This window comes from Dipodomys ordii, unplaced genomic scaffold, assembly GCF_000151885.1.
Source record: "Dipodomys ordii isolate 6190 unplaced genomic scaffold, Dord_2.0 Scaffold53, whole genome shotgun sequence".
NCBI lineage: Eukaryota > Metazoa > Chordata > Mammalia > Rodentia > Heteromyidae > Dipodomys > Dipodomys ordii.
The window spans coordinates 3,122,228-3,129,615 of NW_012267269.1; the positions used below are offsets into that span (position 1 = coordinate 3,122,228).

Sequence of the window (7,388 nt, forward strand, 5' to 3'; positions counted from 1 at the left end):
GGTGACTGATTTACACCCGCGCCCAGGGTCGCGCTCGCTCCCTGCGGCCCGGCCCGGCGCTTCCCCTCGCTCCTCCTCGGGCCAAAAAAAAAAAAAGGAACGGACTGTCCCGGGAGGGGGGGGTGGGGGGTGCTGCTCAAGGAGAGCCGGGGAGGCCGTGCCAACCCCACAAGTTTCTCTTGCAGCCCCTCTCTTCCAGTCTGTCCCGCCGGCCAGGCTGCGTCCCCGGCGCGGCGTCGGCGGAGCCCGCGTGGGGGTTGTGGCTGTTGTTTGTCCCCGGCTTTCCGGGGGCTCGGAGGGCTGGGGAGGGGATGTGTGTTTCACCACTCTCCCCCACCGACACAGCCTGTTAGTTTAGGGGCTGGCTGTTTGTTTTATTTCTTTCTCTCGCCCTCCTTTCTGTGTGTCCGTGTGGCTCTTTCCGGGGCTAGAAAAACAACTTTGGAGCCCCCCGGGGAGCCCCGCGCGGGCGTGGAGGTGGAGGTGGCCGTTCGGCGCCCAGCTGTCAAGGAAAGAAAGAAAGAAAAAGTGGGGGTGTAGGAAGGGAGGGAGGGAGGACGTGGAGGCGAGGGCTGCGGAGCGCCGGGGAAAGGGCGCGAACTTTATTCCGACTCCCGCAAGCCGCCCGCGGTGGCGCTTTCCTTCCCGGGCACTCGCCGCCGGTCCTCGTCGCCTGCGACCGGTTCCTCGCACCGCGCCGCGCCCTCTCCGCCGGGTCCCCGGCTCCTCCGCGCGTCCCCGCCGCCCGCCGTCTGCGCCCCCTCTCAGCCCGGGTCCCCGCGTGCCGCTAGGGAGGCGCGGAGAGCAGACCCAGGGGACAGAAGCTCGGGACAGCGTGCTGGGAGAAGAGGCCAAAAGTTGCGCACAGCTGGGGGAGGTGGTGTGGGGGGAATTAAAAGAAAGTTTCTGGTGTTGGCGAGATTTGTGCCGGGCCAGACGCCGGCTTGCGGCGAGAGCTTCCTTCCCCTTCCTCCCCCCCCCCCCCACCGCCCCGGACGTTCCCCCCAAGCCTCCCCCCCCCCCCCTCCCCGGGTCTGGGCCGCGGGCCTTGGGTTGGAGCTGGGCAGGGGAGAGGAAGGAGGAGGCCGCCTCTGGTGGGGAAGACCGGTCACATCTGTGGGTGACACTCAGCCGACCCGAGTCGCCCTGCCCGGGCTCTGCTCTGTGCGCACACACGCCTGCAGCTGAAGGACATTTCCTACACGCAGGCGAAACCCACTCCTGGGCTGCGAGATTGGGGGTGCAGGGGAGAGCTGAATCTTTATCATCTTCTTAATACACACCGCATGCCAAAAACATCTCTGCGTGGTGCAGATTTATCATAGCTAGAGCAAACTTTTCTGCTCATCTGATTTAGGGAGGAAAGCACAGGTTTCAAGCATACTCCCTAAGCACTAAGAAATCAAGAGAATCGCGAAGATTTGCTTGGCCCCAACAACAGGTTTGATTACTCCTTCTTACTGAAGAGACAAAATCATCCTTCCTTTCTCTCTTCCCCAAGTAGAGGGAGAGAGAGTCTGCAGAATTGCATTCAGAGATCACAATTAGATTCTTTTGAAAATAGGTAGGCTTGGAATTACGGTATTTTCTTTGATGCAGTCTGTTCTGAAGTTTACTGTAATTTTTCACAATAATGAATTCTTTAAGAAAGAAAAAAAACTTTCGGAAGCCATTCCTGACAAGGTCCCAAAGTAACCACAGCTGGCCTGAAAATGTGATTAAGCTTCTTCACATGGATCCAGCCTTAAAAAAAAAAAATGCGGGGGTGGGGGCACTACACCTGGAGTTGTGGGTACTCAACTCCAAATATTTGATTGTTTCCATTCTTGTACTCTTTCAAAAACAAGGTTCAAGCCACTTCTGTATTTGTGGATTCTATGCATCAATTTATTGTGGAACAACTTGTCTAGTAAACATTTCTCCCATATTATAGTAAATACCTTAGAGTTTTAGGCACATGGTTCATCTCCCAAGTTTCCCGTGGAAGACAAGATTACTTCTCTCATGGTGGCATAAAATATAGAGTAGTATCTAACCACCACTATCCGCATCTTCTTAAATGCATGTTATCTAAGAAGACTCATCTTTAGATGATTTGATTAAGGTGTGGAGCATGTTCCCTTATTCTCTAAACATAACTGTAACATCATCCTGCAGTTTGTAGAAATTGATTACACAAGGGATAATGATGACCAAATGTGCATTCTGAGCAACTGAGAAGCATCCCAAGAATTGTCCAGAAACAAGCCAAATTTTGGTGTGTTTTCCTGTGTCATAGAAAGATGACAAAAGGTAGTTGCTAATTTCAGAGTCATTACCATATGAATTCATTCACACACTACTTTGGACAAGTGACAGACCAGCAGCTGCCAAACAATTTTATTCACACAGTGCAAATTTGGCTGTACACCTACCCTGGCCAACATGTAGAAGTTAACTCTCTATCAAGCAACCTGCAATTTACATTCCCCTGATTGGTTCCAGAGCTGTCTGTTTTTGATGTTAACATACAAACAATTTATGTGTGGCAAGATGTGTCCATTTGAGGTCCCTCTGCCTTTCTAGACAATCATTAGCAAGATGGAGAATGTGTTGGGTTTAAAAGCAGACCTTAGAAAAGGTGGTAGAATTTACAGGGGGGGGGGGAAGCAAAGAGAATTTCAGTCTCTTACTTCCTCCAGTGGGCTTATATGGCAATTGGAATAAAGGCTTAAGTCCTTTTTGTGCTCAGCAAGACCTTAATGATCTATATATACCGGCCTCACTCTTTCAACTCTCCTATTCCAATTTGTTCATTTCCCTGGTGGACCACAGTCAAGCCACATTGACTTTCCTTTTGTTCCTCTAACTTGTCACCCTCATTTCTACTCTTTGCTACTACTCTTCCCTTTGCTTGAAATGTTCTCTCATGTTTTCTTTATTATTCATATATCAGCTCTAATTTCACTTCAGCAGACTCAAGTAGCTTTTTACCCACCATCCAGAATACTCATCACTTTCTCCCATTACATATTTTCGTATCCCTTATAATTATGTGCATTTTTTTACTTTATATATGTATTATTTTTCTTCAACTAAAATGTAAGCTCTACCAGGGCAAGGACTGGATCTAACTTGTTCAGCCTGTGTAGCGCCAAGTATAATATTGTAAATATTGCTTGACTTAATGAAGAAATGTCAAAAGATGGTACATTACATTGATCTGATAACCATATCACCAGGCAAGTTTGCTCTAGAACTGTAAGGAGAGAAAAAAAGAGTCTGTTCTTTTGTAGGATATGATAAACCAGTGATCCTCAAAGTGTGGGATGGGGATTTCAGGAATCGCCGGAGCCATTTTAAGAAGTCTGGGAAGTCAAAAGTCTTTTTTGTTGCGATAACAAGAAGCTATTTGCTTTTACTCACTCTTTTCTTTCATCTGTTTATAGCTGCTTTCAAAGAAAATGTGATATGTGATTATCACAACAGTCTTAATGTTAGAGACAAGATGATCCACCTCTCTTTTCCTCCATCAGAATTTAAGAGCAGTGCCACAAAATTGTAAGTCTTTGCCTCTATTCTCACTATTTTTTCTTTTGTTTTGGAAAACAATTACTGTTAGTTTGAAAATGTGTGTTGCTTGTTTCTCTTTGCTTCTGTGGCACATTACTACAAACTCAGAGCTAGAAGCTAGTGGCTCAAGCTGCACTCTGGTGGCTCATATTTGGAATCCTGGAGGCTAAGACTTGGAGTTTCTTAGCTCAAAACTTAGCCCACACAGAAAAACCCAGAAAACTCCATCTCCAGTTAACCAATAAAAATACCAGGTAGCGTGCAAACCAGTACCAACACACACACACACACACACACATACACACCTGTAGATTAAATCACAAAATTTTATAATTCTACTTTTAATGAGGTCTGAAATCAGAAACAGGCTTCACTAAGCTCAACTCAAAGTTATTTTTAGGCTTTTGTTCCTTTCTGTATCCTTGAAGAAAATTTAATTTCTTCAGGCCACTATTTGACTCATCACCCCTTTACATCTTTGAACCTGCACTAGCCAGACACATCTTCCTCAAACTTCATCACTGTGATACTCATCTATCTGCTCCTGTCTTTGCATTATAACTGCCCTTGTAATTATATTGGTCCTCTCTAGATAATCTAGCCACCTCACCAACCTTAATTTAAGAATTAGCATGTGGACTATTATTAGTAGGGGCTATTATTCTCTCAACCACAGAATATTAACAACTAGTGAGTTTAGTGTTATTTTAAATGGATTCTTAACTTTTTATTTCAGAATTTAATTTCTAATAAATATTAATATCTATTGCCCATAAAAATCTCTTTATTGTCTTCAAAAATTTTGTTCAAGAAGTTTAAAAACAAGGACCATCTTAAGGTATCATCAAATCAAAGAGTTTGTGGATGGCTGGCCTACACAAGAGCTACTCTCCCGTCACCCATGCTGCTGGTTATGGTAGCCATTTTCACTTTTGCTGTGATTGGCTTAAGGATGAGCATGTTACTTGACTTTAGAAAATGAAGGATGAGAGGAAGTCATTGAAGAGACTTCTGGGAAAGATTATTTTACTCATTAAAATTAACAGTGATCAAGATGCAGTGTACTAATAAACAGAGGTTGAAATGAAACCCTTTTCTACAACTATTTCAAGATAATGAAAAATAATTACACATAAAGGTTTGACAATAAATAAACAGTCCCTTCTTTGTTCTAGATATTAACATACAGTGATGTGGTTCCAGAAACAGGTACATTTGTCTTGCAACCAAAGGGAGCCCGTACACTAGGGATAATGGTGTGGGAAAGTAGAAAACACCTGAGCAACATTTGTTTATTTACTTATTCATTCTTTTTTTTTTTTATGCTGGCTTGAACTCAGGGCCTTGTGTATGCTCCTACATCTGGGCTTTTTCCTCAGTCCTGAACCTGAGCACATGGTCGTTACTGACTTAATGAATTACATTCTAGTCTGCTAAAAAATTTCTTTTGCATAATATGATTAATCTCTGTGTGTTGAACTTGCATTTTTATTACTTGCTGCTTAAAGCTTCCTAAATATTAGAAATTGGGAAAATGCTGTGTGTTTAGTTTCCATGTAGGTATTCACTTTTGTCATTTCCCATGAAATTTAGTTTAGTTTATTGCAAAGTTTTAAGAAAAAATCTGTTCAGATCAGTAAATAAACTGATTAGGCACCAATGAATCACACCTGTAATTCTAAGCTACTCAGAAAGTTCATAGCTGCGTGTTGGTGGCTCACATCTGTCATCCTAGCTACTCAGGAGGCTGAGATCTGAGGATCTCAGTTCAAAGACAGCCTGGGCAGGAAAGTCTGTGAAACTCTTATCTACAATAAACCACCAGAAAACGGAAGTGGCGCTGTGGCTCAAGTGGTAGAGTGCTAGCCTTAAACTGAAGAGCTGAGGGACAGTGCCCAGGCCCAGAGTTCAAGCCCTATGTCTAACAAAACAAAAAACAAAAAAAAAAAAAATTCAGAGGACCCAGTTAAAAGCCAGCCTCTGAAGAAAAGTCTGTGAGATTCCATCTCCAAAATAATGAGCAAAATGCTAGGCTAGAGAGTTTGCTCAAGTGGTAGAGCACCAAACTATGTACAATCAAGCCAAGAGAGAAAGAGGGAGGCCCTGTGTTCAAGCTTCAGTACAGGAAGAAACAAAAGAAGGAAGGAATCAACCAACCAACCAACCAACCGAGGAAATCATTGTAATTCTCCTATGTGAATGAAAACTTATCAACTTGGAGACATTACTCGTTAGAATGACCTTAGTACTGACCCAGGGAATCTTAAAATTGAAAGGGTGACATTTCCAAAGTATATCATCTGACCAGTTAATTTTGTTTGTATTTGTAGCCACATTATAAATTTGTGTTTCTGTCCCTGTTTACTGCTATTGGTGAGTCAGTTCTGCAGAATAATTAAATGTAAGTTTATTTGCACAATATATTCCTTAGAAATTGTGTTTGGAAACCCAAAAAGTGACAGTTTCAAACATAAGATTTTGTGTAGTGCTGTTAACTTTATAGAATATCTGAATGTTCATTATTATTCATATACTACTCACTATATTTACTAAGGCTGTTTTTTTAATACAAAGAAAAGGAAACATAAATGTTATAAGGAAAATCTGAGTTAAAAGTGTAATTCATTTTAAGTGTCAAATCCAAACTCAGGGCAGACAGTATTTTCATTATTAAAAAAGAAGACTAAGCCAGGCACCAGTGGCTCACACCTGTAATCCTAGCTACTCAGAAGGCTGAGATCTGAGGATCAAGGTGCAAAGCCAGCGGGATCAAGGAAGTCCACGAGAGTCTTATCACCAATAAACCACTGGAAGTGGTGTTGTGGCTGAAGTGGTAGACAATGCTATCCTTGAGCTGAAGAGCTGAGGGACAGTGCCCAGGCCTAGAATTCAAGCCCCAGGACCGACAAAAAAAAAAAAAAGAAGACTAATTTATATGGAACAACACACATACCAATGCTCAACTTTAAAGTGGTTTCAGATTCACTCTCAACAATTCAGCCAAAGTCAACACAAAATGCAAAACAAAAATTTTACATGTGCGGCCTTTATTAGAAATCAAGGTGAAAGTTGGGTGTGACGGCATCAGCTTAAAATCCCGGCAATGGAGATGCTGAGACCAGACTAGCCTGGTCTATATGATGAGATCCTGTCTCAATAAAATAAAATAATAAAATGCCGATTACTGTTTTCTAAACTTCCACTGTCTCTGTAAAACAGACATATAAACAAAGAAAGAGACTTAAGTGTAATAGTTAATGGGAACAAACTTTAGTTCTTGGGTATGAAATACTTCCATATGAAAAACAGATTTCTATAGGAATTAAAGTCCCCTCATCACAGTTCTAAAGTTATTCATGATGATGATAAATTTTGATTTCAATTATACTTACATATATATATATATATATTAGGCTTCTTTTACTTTGCTTTATTTCAGTTGCTGGGTATTGTGATGTACTAACTTACTTCTAAGTCATAGAGTTGTGTCCAGTCATCAAACAGAAAGGGATTTTATTACAGCCTGTCTTTTTTTTTTTCAGAGTTATCTGATTGCGATGTAATGCTGTCAAAAAATCCCATTTATGTGTTTTTTCATCTCCCATATGATGTCTGGATAAGTCATCTCTGTCCTACAAATAAAAAAGAAGTTTTCCTTATATACTACTTACTTCACACTCTTTCTATACATAAGTGTTTGACTATGCCCTGAGAATGTTCGGAAGGTTAAGTTCTAAGACCTTATTCTCATCCTTCTCCTTAACTTGTAACTGAAATCCATAATCACCCTACCTTCTAATTTGCTTACATAAACAAAGGTATTTATTATTTCCTGG

The 7,388-nt window shown here is 42.1% G+C and overlaps 1 long non-coding RNA gene across 1 annotated transcript; it reads left to right on the plus strand.

Annotated features, from left to right (window-relative positions):
• The first annotated feature begins 3,432 nt into the window (after positions 1-3,432).
• Positions 3,433-7,183, plus strand: LOC105989014. The gene is made up of 3 exons (XR_001175229.1): positions 3,433-3,540; positions 5,883-5,953; positions 7,095-7,183. It is a non-coding gene; the product is annotated as an uncharacterized LOC105989014 (long non-coding RNA).
• Positions 7,184-7,388: the final 205 nt, after the last annotated feature.